The sequence below is a fragment of the Pseudophryne corroboree genome, chromosome 2 (assembly GCF_028390025.1).
Source record: "Pseudophryne corroboree isolate aPseCor3 chromosome 2, aPseCor3.hap2, whole genome shotgun sequence".
NCBI lineage: Eukaryota > Metazoa > Chordata > Amphibia > Anura > Myobatrachidae > Pseudophryne > Pseudophryne corroboree.
The window spans coordinates 689,817,908-689,830,627 of NC_086445.1; positions in this window are offsets into that span (position 1 = coordinate 689,817,908).

Here is a 12,720-nt window from a genome sequence, read left to right on the forward strand (position 1 = left end):
AGGGGTACTGCATATACAGCCTCCTTTTGTGCCTCCAGTGGCACTTTGGGATCTCAATGTAGTTTTGGGTTCCAAAAGTCACATTGGTTTGAACCACTTAAATCTGTGGAGTTAAAATATCTCACATGGAAAGTGGTCATGCTGTTGGCCCTGGCCTGGGCCAGGCGCGTGTCAGAATTGGCGGCTTTATCCTGAAAAAGCCCTTATCTGATTTTCCATTCGGACAGGGCGGAATTGAGGACTCGTCCTCAGTTTCTCCCTAAGGTGGTTTCAGCGTTTCACCTGAACCAACCTATTTGTGGTGCCTGCGGCTACTAGGGACTTGGAGGACTCCAAGTTGCTAGACCTTGTCAGGGCCCTGAAAATATATGTTTCCAGGACGGCTAAAGTCAGGAAATCTGACTCGCTGTTTATCCTGTATGCACCCAACAAGCTGGGTGCTCCTGCTTCTAAGCAGACTATTGCTCGTTGGATTTGTAGTACAATTCAGCTTGCACATTCTGTGGCAGGCCTGCCACAGCCAAAAATCTGTAAATGCCCACTCCACAAGGAAGGTGGGCTCATCTTGGGCGGCTGCCCGAGGGGTCTCGGCTTTACAACTTTGCCGAGCAGCTACTTGGTCAGGAGCAAATACGTTTGTAAAATTCTACAAAATTGATATCCTGGCTGAGGAGGACCTGGAGTTCTCTCATTTGGTGCTGCAGAGTCATCCGCACTCTCCCGCCCGTTTGGGAGCTTTGGTATAATCCCCATGGTCCTTACGGAGTCCCCAGCATCCACTTAGGACGTTAGAGAAAATAAGAATTTACTTACCGATAATTCTATTTCTCGTAGTCCGTAGTGGATGCTGGGCGCCCATCCCAAGTGCGGATTGTCTGCAATACTGGTACATAGTTATTGTTACCAAAAAATCGGGTTATTGCTGTAGTGAGCCATCTTTTCTAGAGGCTCCTCTGTTATCATGCTGTTAACTGGGTTCAGATCACAAGTTGTACGGTGTGATTGGTGTGGCTGGTATGAGTCTTACCCGGGATTCAAAATCCTTCCTTATTGTGTACGCTCGTCCGGGCACAGTATCCTAACTGAGGCTTGGAGGAGGGTCATGGGGGGAGGAGCCAGTGCACACCAGATAGTCCTAAAGCTTTCTTTAGATGTGCCCAGTCTCCTGTGGAGCCGCTATTCCCCATGGTCCTTACGGAGTCCCCAGCATCCACTACGGACTACGAGAAATAGAATTATCGGTAAGTAAATTCTTATTTTCTCTAACGTCCTAGTGGATGCTGGGGACTCCGTAAGGACCATGGGGAATAGACGGGCTCCGCAGGAGACATGGGCACTTTAAGAAAGAATTTAGATTCTGGTGTGCTCTGGCTCCTCCCTCTATGTCCCTCCTCCAGACCTCAGTTAGTTTGAATCTGTGCCCGGACGAGCTGGGTGCTGTTCAGTGAGCTCTCCTGAGCTTGCTGTAAGAAAGTATTTTGTTAGGTTTTTTATTTTCAGGGAGCTCTGCTGGCAACAGACTCCCTGCATCGTGGGACTGAGGGGAGAGAAGCAGCCCTACTCTCTGAAGCTAGGTCCTGCTTCTTAGGCTACTGGACACCATTAGCTCCAGAGGGATCGTACACAGGATCTCACCCTCGTTGTCCGATCCCAGAGCCGCGCCGCCGTCCCCCTCGCAGAGCCGGAAGACAGAAGCCGGGTGAGTATGAGAAGCAAGAAGACTTCGAAATCGGCGGCAGAAGACTCCGTTCTTCACATGAGGTAACGCACAGCACTGCAGCTGTACGCCATTGCTCCAAACACACTTCACATACTCCGGTCACTGTAAGGGTGCAGGGCGCAGGGGGGGGCGCCCTGGGCAGCATATGGACCTCTGTTGGCAAAAGTATTCATATATACAGTTGGGCACTGTATATATGTATGAGCCCCCGCCAAAAAGATATGTATTTTAGCGGGACAGAAGCCCGCCATCGAGGGGGCGGGGCTTCTCCCTCAGCACTCACCAGCGCCATTTTTTCTCCCCAGCTCCGCTGAGAAGAAGCTCCCCAGGCTCTCCCCTGCAGATCACGGTAGAAAAGGGTAAAAGGAGAGGGGGGGCACATAATTAGGCGCTAAAAACACAATATACAGCAACTACTTAGTTAACATTAAGTTACTGTGTTATTCCTGGGTTATATAGCGCTGGGGTGTGTGCTGGCATGCTCTCTCTCTGTGTCACCAAAGGGCCTTGTGGGGGAACTGTCTTCAAAAAGGGCATTCCCTGTGTGTGTGGTGTGTCGGTACGCTTGTGTCGACATGTCTGATGAGGAAGGCTATGTGGAAGCAGAGCGGGTGCAAATGAATGTGGTGTCTCTGCCGACGGCACCGACACCTGATTGGATGGATATGTGGAAGGTTTTAAATGATAATGTTAATTCCTTACATAAAAGGTTGGAAAAAGCTGAAGCCTCAGGACAGTCAGGGTCCCAACCCATGCCTGATCCTATGTCGCAGAGCCCGACGGGGTCTCAAAAGCGCCCACTATCCCAAATTATTGACACGGATACCGACATGGATTCTGACTCCAGTGTCGATTACGATGATGCAAGGTTACAGCCAAAATTGGCTAAATCCATCCGTTATATGATTATAGCTATTAAGGATGTGTTGCACATCACAGAGGAAACCCCAGTCCCTGACAGGAGGGTTCATATGTATGGGGAAAAGAAGCCGCAGGTAACTTCCCCCCCCCCCCCCCCCCCCCCCACGAGCTCAATGAGTTATGTGAAAAGGCTTGGGAATCTCCAGATAAAAAACTGCAGATTTCCAAAAGGATTTTTATGGCGTATCCTTTCCCGCCAACGGACAGGTTACGCTGGGAATCCTCCCCTAGTGTGGACAAAGCTTTGACACGCTTATCCAAGAAGGTACCCCTGCCGTCACAGGATACGGCTACCCTCAAAGATGCTGCAGATCACAAACAGGAGGTTACCCTGAAGTCCATTTATACACATTCAGGTACCTTACTGAGGCCGGCAATCGCGTCGGCTTGGGTGTGTAGTGCTGTAGCAGCATGGACGGATACCTTATCTGAGGAACTTGATACCTTAGACAAGGATACTATATTAATGACCCTGGGGCATATAAAAGACGCTGTCCTTTATATGAGAGATGCTCAGAGAGACATTAGCCTACTAGGTTCTAGAATAAATGCTATGTCGATTTCTGCCAGAAGGGTCCTGTGGACTCGGCAATGGACAGGTGATGCCGACTCAAAAAGGCACATGGAGGTTTTACCTTACAAAGGTGAGGAATTGTTTGGGGAGGGTCTCTCGGACCTGGTCTCCACAGCTACGGCTGGAAAGTCACATTTTTTGCCATATGTTTCCTCACAGCCTAAGAAAGCACCGTATTTCCAAATGCAGTCCTTTCGATCACAGAAAAACAAGAAAGTCCGAGGTGCGTCCTTTCTTGCCAGGGGCAGGGGCAGAGGAAAGAAGCTGCACAACACAGCTAGTTCCCAGGAACAGAAGTCCTCCCCGGGTTCCACTAAATCCACCGCATGACGCTGGGGCTCCACAGGCGGAGCTAGGCCCGGTGGGGGCGCGTCTCCGAAATTTCAGCCACAAGTGGGTTCACTCCCAGTTGGATCCCTGGGCAATAGATATTGTGTCTCAGGGATACAAGCTGGAATTCGAAGAGATGCCCCCTCACCGATACCTCAAATCGGCCCTGCCAGCTTCCCCCTTAGAGAGGGAAATAGTGTTAACTGCAATTCACAAATTGTATCTTCAACAGGTGGTGGTCAAGGTTCCCCTCCTTCAACAAGGAAAGGGTTATTATTCGACCATGTTTGTGGTACCGAAACCGGACGGTTCGGTCAGACCCATATTGAATTTAAAATCCCTGAACATTTACCTAAAATGGTTCCGGTTCAAGATGGAATCGCTGAGAGCGGTCATTGCAAGCCTGGAAGGGGGGGATTTTATGGTGTCTCTGGACATAAAGGATGCATACCTTCATGTCCCCATTTATCCACCTCATCAGGCGTACCTCAGATTTGTGGTACAGGATTGTCATTACCAATTTCAGACGTTGCCGTTTGGTCTCTCCACGGCTCCGAGAATATTTACCAAGGTAATGGCGGAAATGATGGTACTCCTGCGGAAGCAAGGGGTCACAATTATCCCATACTTGGACGATCTCCTCATAAAAGCGAGGTCAAGAGAGCAGTTGCTGATCAGCGTAGCACGTTCTCTGGAAGTGTTACGGCAACACGGCTGGATTCTAAATATTCCAAAGTCGCAGTTGGTTCCTACGACTTGTCTGCCTTTCCTGGGCATGATTCTGGACACAGACCAGAAAAGGGTTCATCTCCCGATAGAGAAGGTTCAGGAACTCATGACACTGGTCAGGGACCTATTAAAACCAAAACAGGTGTCAGTGCATCACTGCACTCGAGTCCTGGGAAAGATGGTGGCATCATACGAGGCCATTCCCTTCGGCAGGTTCCATGCGAGGACCTTTCAATGGGACTTACTGGACAAATGGTCCAGATCACATCTTCAGATGCATCGGTTAATCACCCTATCCCCCAGTGCCAGGGTGTCTCTGCTGTGGTGGCTGCAGAGTGCTCACCTTCTCGAGGGCCGCAGATTCGGCATTCAGGACTGGGTCCTGGTGACCACGGATGCAAGCCTCCGAGGGTGGGGAGCAGTCACAAAGGGAAGAAATTTCCAAGGTCTGTGGTCAAGTCAGGAGACTTGCCTTCACATCAACATCCTGGAACTAAGGGCCATTTACAACGCCCTACGTCAAGCAGAGACCCTGCTTCGCGGTCAACCAGTTCTGATTCAGTCAGACAACATCACCGCTGTGGCTCATTTAAACCGACAAGGCGGCACAAGGAGCAGGGTGGCGATGGCGGAAGCCACCAGAATTCTTCGCTGGGCGGAGAATCATGTAAGCGCACTGTCAGCAGTGTTCATCCCGGGGGTAGACAACTGGGAAGCAGACTTCCTCAGCAGGCACGACCTCCTCCCGGGGGAGTGGGGACTTCATCAAGAAGTCTTCGCACAGGTTGCAAGTCGGTGGGGACTGCCACAGGTGGACATGATGGCATCCCGCCTCAACAAAAAACTACAGAGGTATTGCGCCAGGTCAAGAGACCCTCAGGCGATAGCTGTAGACGCCCTGGTGACACCGTGGGTGTTCCAATCGGTCTATGTATTTCCTCCTCTTCCTCTCATACCCAAGGTGTTGAGAATCATAAGAAAAAGAGGAGTGAGAACAATACTCATTGTTCCGGATTGGCCAAGAAGGACTTGGTATCCAGATCTGCAAGAAATGCTCACAGAGGACCCGTGGCCTCTTCCTCTAAGACAGGACTTGTTGCAACAAGGGCCCTGTCTGTTCCAAGACTTACCGCAGCTGCGTTTGACGGCATGGCGGTTGAACGCCGGATCCTAGCGGAAAAAGGCATTCCGGATGAGGTCATTCCTATGCTGATAAAGGCTAGGAAGGACATGACAGCTCAACATTATCACCGTATATGGCGAAAATATGTTGCTTGGTGTGAGGCCAGGAATGCCCCTACGGAGGAATTCCAGCTGGGCCGTTTCCTTCACTTCCTACAGTCAGGAGTGACTTTGGGCCTAAAATTGGGTTCCATTAAGGTCAAGATTTCGGCCCTATCCATTTTCTTTCAAAAAGAGCTGGCTTCTCTACCTGAAGTTCAGACGTTTGTGTAGGGAGTGCTGCATATTGAGCCCCCTTTTGTGCCCCCGGTGGCACCTTGGGATCTTAACGTGGTGTTGAGTTTCCTAAAATCCCACTGGTTTGAACCACTCAAAACGGTGGAATTGAAATATCTCACGTGGAAGGTGGTCATGGTACTAGCATTGGCTTCGGCTAGGCGTGTGTCAGAATTAGCGGCTTTGTCACATTAAAGCCCCTATCTGGTTTTCCATGCGGATAGAGCAGAGTTGCGGACCCGTCCACAATTCCTGCCAAAAGTGGTTTCATCTTTTCATATAAACCAACCTATTGTGGTACCTGTGGCTACTACTGACTTGGAGGATTCCGAGTTGCTTGATGTGGTCAGGGCTTTGAAGGTTTATGTAGCCAGAACGGCTAGAGTCAGGAAAACAGACTCTTTGTTTAACCTGTATGCTTCCAACAAGCTTGGTGCGCCTGCTTCAAAGCAAACTATTGCTCGCTGGATCTGTAACACGATTCAGCAGGCTCATTCTGCGGCTGGATTGCCGCTGCCAAAATCAGTTAAGGCCCATTCCACTAGGAAGGTGGGCTCTTCTTGGGCGGCTGCCCGAGGGGTCTCGGCATTACAGCTGTGCCGAGCGGCTACTTGGTCAGGTTCAAATACTTTTGCAAAGTTCTACAAGTTTGATACCCTGGCTGAGGGGGACCTTGTGTTTGCTCATTCGGTGCTGCAGAGTCATCCGCACTCTCCCGCCCGTTTGGGAGCTTTGGTATAATCCCCATGGTCCTTACGGAGTCCCCAGTATCCACTAGGACGTTAAAGAAAATAAGATTTTACTTACCGGTAAATCTATTTCTCGTAGTCTGTAGTGGATGCTGGGCGCCCGTCCCAAGTGCGGACTTCTTCTGCAATACTTGTATATAGTTATTGCTGCAACAAGGGCTATGTTATTGTTGCATCAGGGTTGAACTGATGCTCTGTTGTTGTTCATACTGTTGACTGGGTAAGTTTATCACAAGTTATACGGTGTGATTGGTGTGGCTGGTATGAATCTTGCCCTGGATTACCAAAATCCTTTCCTTGTACTGTCAGCTCTTCCGAGCACAGTTTCTCTAACTGAGGTCTGGAGGAGGGACATAGAGGGAGAAGCCAGAGCACACCAGAATCTAAATTCTTTCTTATAGTGCCCATGTCTCCTGCGGAGCCCGTCTATTCCCCATGGTCCTTACGGAGTCCCCAGCATCCACTACGGACTACGAGAAATAGATTTACCGGTAAGTCAAATCTTATTTTTCCACCAAAATCCTGGATCTGACCCAGGATTTTTACCCGCCATTTTGCCAGGTCGTACCCGGCTTAGACCCCGTTTCCACTGCACCGTTTTTTTCCTGGATCGCCTCAGTTTCCAGTGAACCCGGGTAAGCTCAGCAAAACCTGTGGATGTCGTTAAAAATGGCCTTTATTCAGGCCCACAAAGATGAGGTCACAGAAAGGGGAACAAATGTGAGGGATGGGGACTGTGTAAAGTGTCCAGCGCCCAGTTCTCCTTCCAGGTCCGCTCTATGCCCGGTACCCAGCTCTCCTTCCAGACCCACTCTGTGCCCAGTCTGTGTGTGTGCAGCTCTCCTTCCAGGCCCGCCCTCTGTCCAGCACATCTGTGTGCGCACATAAATAACCTCTCTCAGCGTGCTGACATGTCTTCCCTGGTCTCTGGGTGATTACATCTGCAGCCAGCACCCGGGAGGGACCAATCAGCAGCTTTTGCAAAAAAAAAGGGTAAGAACTTATTTCACTGCAGTGTTACAGGGTTTTCCCCACTAAAAACACTGCTCAATGGGGGTAATTCTGAGTTGATCGCAGCAGCAAATTTGTTAGCAGTTGGGCAAAACCATGGTGGTCATTCCGAGTTGTTCGCTCTGTAATTTTCTTCGCATCGCAGCGATTTTCCGCTAATTGCGCATGCGCAATGTTCGCACTGCGACTGCGCCAAGTAAATTTGCTATGAAGATTGGTATTTTACTCACGGCATTACGAGGTTTTTTCTTCGTTCTGGTGATCGTAATGTGATTGACAGGAAGTGGGTGTTTCTGGGCGGAAACTGGCCATTTTATGGGAGTGTGTGAAAAAACGCTACCGTTTCTGGGAAAAATGCGGGAGTGGCTGGAGAAACGGAGGAGTGTCTGGGCGAACGCTGGGTGTGTTTGTGACGTCAAACCAGGAACGACAAGCACTGAACTGATCGCACTGGAAGAGTAAGTCTCAAGCTACTCAGAAACTGCACAGAGAAGTCTTTTCGCAATATTGCGAATCTTTCGTTCGCAATTTTGATAAGCTAAGATTCACTCCCAGTAGGCGGCGGCTTAGCGTGTGCAATGCTGCTAAAAGCAGCTTGCGAGCGAACAACTCGGAATGAGGGCCCATGTGCACTGCAGGGGGAACAGATATAACATGTACAGAGAGAGTTAGATTTGGGTGGGGGTGTTCAAACGGAAATCTAAATTGCAGTGTAAAAATAAAGCAGCCAGTATTTACTCTGCACAGAAACAAAATAACCCACCCAAATCTAACTCTCTCTGCAAATGTTATATCTGCGCCCCCTGCAGTGCACATGGTTTTGCCCAACTGCTAACAAACTTGCTGCTGTGATCAACTCAGAATTACCCCCAATATGCCTACACCAATCCTGCATTATGCTTACCCTGCGCTCTAGGTTTTCATTTTTAATCTGTGCAGCTTGCCTACTGCTGTGTTACTTAAATCTTCTGTATTATGGACCTTATTCAGCACGGATCGCAAAATTGAGAAAACTCAATCCATGTACGCAACCACAATTTATTCTTTGAACACATTGTGCTTCAATGCAATCGCATTTTGATTGACAGGAAGCCAGCATTTAGTGGAGAAAAACATGGCGTTTTGTGGATGTGTATGTCAAAACGCAGGCATGCCAAGGAGTTTTTCTGGTGGGTCTCTGACGTCAGCAATGACCACTTCCAGCTTGTTGCGTTAGCAGAATTGTGGATGACTTTGCCTGGCGCATATGGAAAACACTCATCGATGTTCCGGTATTTGTGAATGGTTATGCGATCACATCGTGCATTGCGATGCAACTGCAATTTCTGCAATGAGGGTTTTTGCTTTCTTTCTAGGCGGCTACTATTTGATCGCAGCAACTGCTTTTTAGTAGTTTTGCGATCCGTGCTGAATAAGGTTCTATGGGGGGTCATTCCGAGTTGATCGCTAGCTGCATTTGTTCGCAGCGCAGCGATCAGGCTAAAAAATGGCAGTTCTGTGCATGCGTATGCGGTGCAATGCGCACGCACGATGTACGGGCACAACGAATGATGTTGTTTTGCACAGGGTTTAGCGATGCATTTCAGTCGCACTGGTTGCCGCAGAGTGATTGACATGAAGTGGGCGTTTCTGGGTGGCAACTGACCATTTTAAGGGAGTGTTTGGGAAAACACAGGCGTGCCAGGAAAAACGCAGGCGTGGCTGGGCGGGTGTGTGATGTCAAATCCGGAACTGAATAGGCTGAAGTGATCACAAGTGCTGAGTAGGTTTTGAGCTACTCTGAAACTACACAAAAAATGTTTGCATGCGCTCTGCGATACATTCGTTCGCACTTCTGCTAAGCTAAAATACACTCCCAGTGGGCGGCAGCATAGCGTTTGCACGGCTGCTAAAAACTGCTCGCGAGTGATCAACTCGGAATGACCCCCTATGTGCATTGTTTTTGATGTCTGTAAAGCGCCTTGAGTCTTGTTGGAGAAAGAGCGCTATATAAATAAACTTATTATTACTATTATTCCAGGAGCAGTCTTCTTTTCATATATACCTGCCACCATGACATTTCTGTACTACACTAGGCCAGGAGCGGACTCACAATTCTGGCAAATGCCAGAATTACAGCCTGACCAAGCAGCTATGCCTCCTGATGCTCTGCTCACCCAGCATGCTGAGACGTTGGAGTGCCAAAACACTGTGACACATGGCCACACTTATTTTCGTCGCATATGCCGGGGACGTTTATTGCCCACACTGGCCTAAATGATGAGCACTCCTGGCAATCATTTTTAGGAGGGGGGGTTGTGGGGAACATGCTGGGGTTTTTTTTTTTTTAGATAATATTAATTTAAAAAATAACTAATTAAAACCCTGATCATTATAATGACTGGCATATGAAAGAATGATAACTCTCTTAATAGCGAATCATCATACTCAAACGTACAAATGTATTCTGATATGTTAAATCTGAAGGATCAGTGCAGCTCTGCAGATAGGGACATACTGTATAAGCAGTTTTCCACTGCACATTTCCTGACATAAGATACACTCCTCCTACGTACAACTGTGCATCAGCCACAGTGTGTACTTATTTTTAACCTGTATTACCCCTTTATCTTCATATTTACCGGGTCTCCCTTGAGCCTTTTTATCTGGGGCTTTATCTTAAAGCTTTGCCAAAAACTAGATCTGTGAGTTGGTGCCTAGTGGGTGAGACTAATCAGAAAATCAAATTAGAGCTTGATGGTTGTAGTATGGTATGCCGGCGGCCGGGATCTCGGTGGCCAGCATACAGGCGCCGGAATCCCAACCGCCGGCATACCGACAGCTGGGCGAGCGCAAATGAGCCCCTTCACGCTATTTATTCTCCCTCCAGGGGGGTCGTGGACCCCCAAGAGGGAGAATAGGTGTCGCTATGCCGGGTGTCAGGATTCCGGCGCCGGTATACTGAGGTGCCGGGATCCCAACAGCCGGCATACTGAATACCACCCGAGCTTGATGAGCTGTCTTTCTTATATTAATCTTTTTTTTTCTTTTTTTTTAAACAATAGTTTTTATTGTAAGAGCAAAAATACTAAGAATCATGTCGTAAGAGCAGTCAAATACAGTAATGAGAAGGACCAAGTTCCTGGTAACAGCAAGACAGTAATGAGCACTTAAAAACTGTATTCAACCAAGATACATATAAGAACACTAGTTACTAGCCCGTCAAAGTGACGGAACACCATAACAGTAATGTCAGCGCCAGCGGCTATGCATGCCCAAACAGAGCAACACTTGAATTGCTCTGTCAGGCACCATCTAATGGCCGCCAGCCCACAAAACACTTGAAATCCCCCCATAGAGGTGAGGAGCAGCGTTAGACTTTTAATATATAGGATTATAGCAATAGAAGGGAAAGAAGAGAGTAGAGGAAGAAAAAGGAAGGGGAAACTAATCGCTGGAAGAGGAATTCTGAGTCTAATGCTGGATACACACTAATAGATATATCAATAGAACCTGCAATATATCTGTAGTGCATCGGTTGGTGTAACAACACTGTTCACAGAAATATCGGGTCAGCCCTGCAGCACAGCTGCATAGTATATATTTTAGCATCAGCGCTGCAAGTATGGCGGTACAGGGCGGTACGGCGTACCGGTAAGAAATTCCCAGCCGGTACGCCGTACCGCAGGGCCATCCACCATACTGAATCACGCTGGCTTCGTTCTGTGTGAGGGGAGGTGAGCACAGCGAAGCGCCTCTCCAGCCCTCAATTTTCTTTGATGCCCGGTCTCACTTTCCATCGGCGGCGGTGGCGGGGTCAATCAGAATAAGGCACCGGTTTGCTAGCCAATCAGAGCTCGCGGACCGGCAGCCGCGGCTCCTGATTAGCTGCCGGTCCACGAGCTCTGATTGGCTAACGAAGTGGCGCCTCATTTGAGAATGACCCCGCCGCCGCCGCTGGAGAGTGAGACCGGGCATCAAAGAGAATTGAGGGGCAGGAGAGGCGCTGCGCTCTCCTCCCCTCACATAGAAGCAACAGAGCCAGCCGTAAGGGGTGGGGGGGCAATGTATATCTGGCACTGTGGGGGCATTGCATATCTGGCACAGGGGGCATTGTATATCTGGCACTATGGGGGCAATGTGTATCTGGCACAGGGGGGCATTGTATATCTGGCCCTGTAGGGGCATTGTATATCTGGCACAGGGGGGGGCATTGTATATCTGGCACAGTGGGGCATTGTATATCTGTCACAGGGGAGCAATGTATATCTGGCACTCTGGGAACATTGTATATCTGGCACTAGGGAGCATTGTATATCTGGCACAGGGGGGCAATGTATATCTGGCACTCTGGGGGCATTGTATATCTGGCACTGTGGGGGCATAGTATATCTGGCACTGTGGGGGCAATGTATATCTGGCACAGGGGGGCAATATATATCTGGCACTGTGGGGGCATTGTATATCTGGCACTGTGGGGGCAATGTATATCTGGCACTGTGGGGGCATTGTATATCTGGCACAGGGGGCATTGTATATCTGGCACTGTGGGGCATTGTATATCTGGCACAGGGGGGCATTGTATATCTGGCACAGGGGGCAATGTATATCTGGCACTGTGGGGGCATTGTATATCTGGCACTGTGGGGGCAATGTATATCTGGCACTGTGGGGGCAAGGTGTATCTAGAACTGTGGGGGCATTGTATATCTGGCACTGTGGGGGCACTGTATATCTGGCACAGTGGGGGCATTTGTGTATCTGGCACAGTGGGGGCATTTGTGTATCTGGCACAGTGGAGGCAATGTATATCTGGAACTGTGGGGCAGCGTGTATCTGGCACTATTGGGATTATATGTTGTCAAAGTCGAAAAATATCATGCTACACGCTGCCATATATTCACCCCATGCGCTTGCCTGCTGCACGTGCACATTCTCTCCCGTGCGTGCGCATATTCGCGGTTGCGTAATGTAGCTTCTACGGCCGTGCGCATTGACGCGTGGTATGTGCATTTACGGTAGAGTTTGTGTGCGTCTAGCGGGCGACTCAAATGTTACATAGTAAATCCAAATAGTATGTTTTATAGATAATGTTCCCCTTAATAATAACTGTAAGTTTGTTTATTGTAACTGGTCCCTGGACAGAGGAATTCCTCTTTGCATGATACGAAGGGTCAGACAGGGTTTGAGCAGTGGTGTTTGGTACCTAACTAAAGAACATTTTATTAGAAACAATCCGGTGCTGGTTA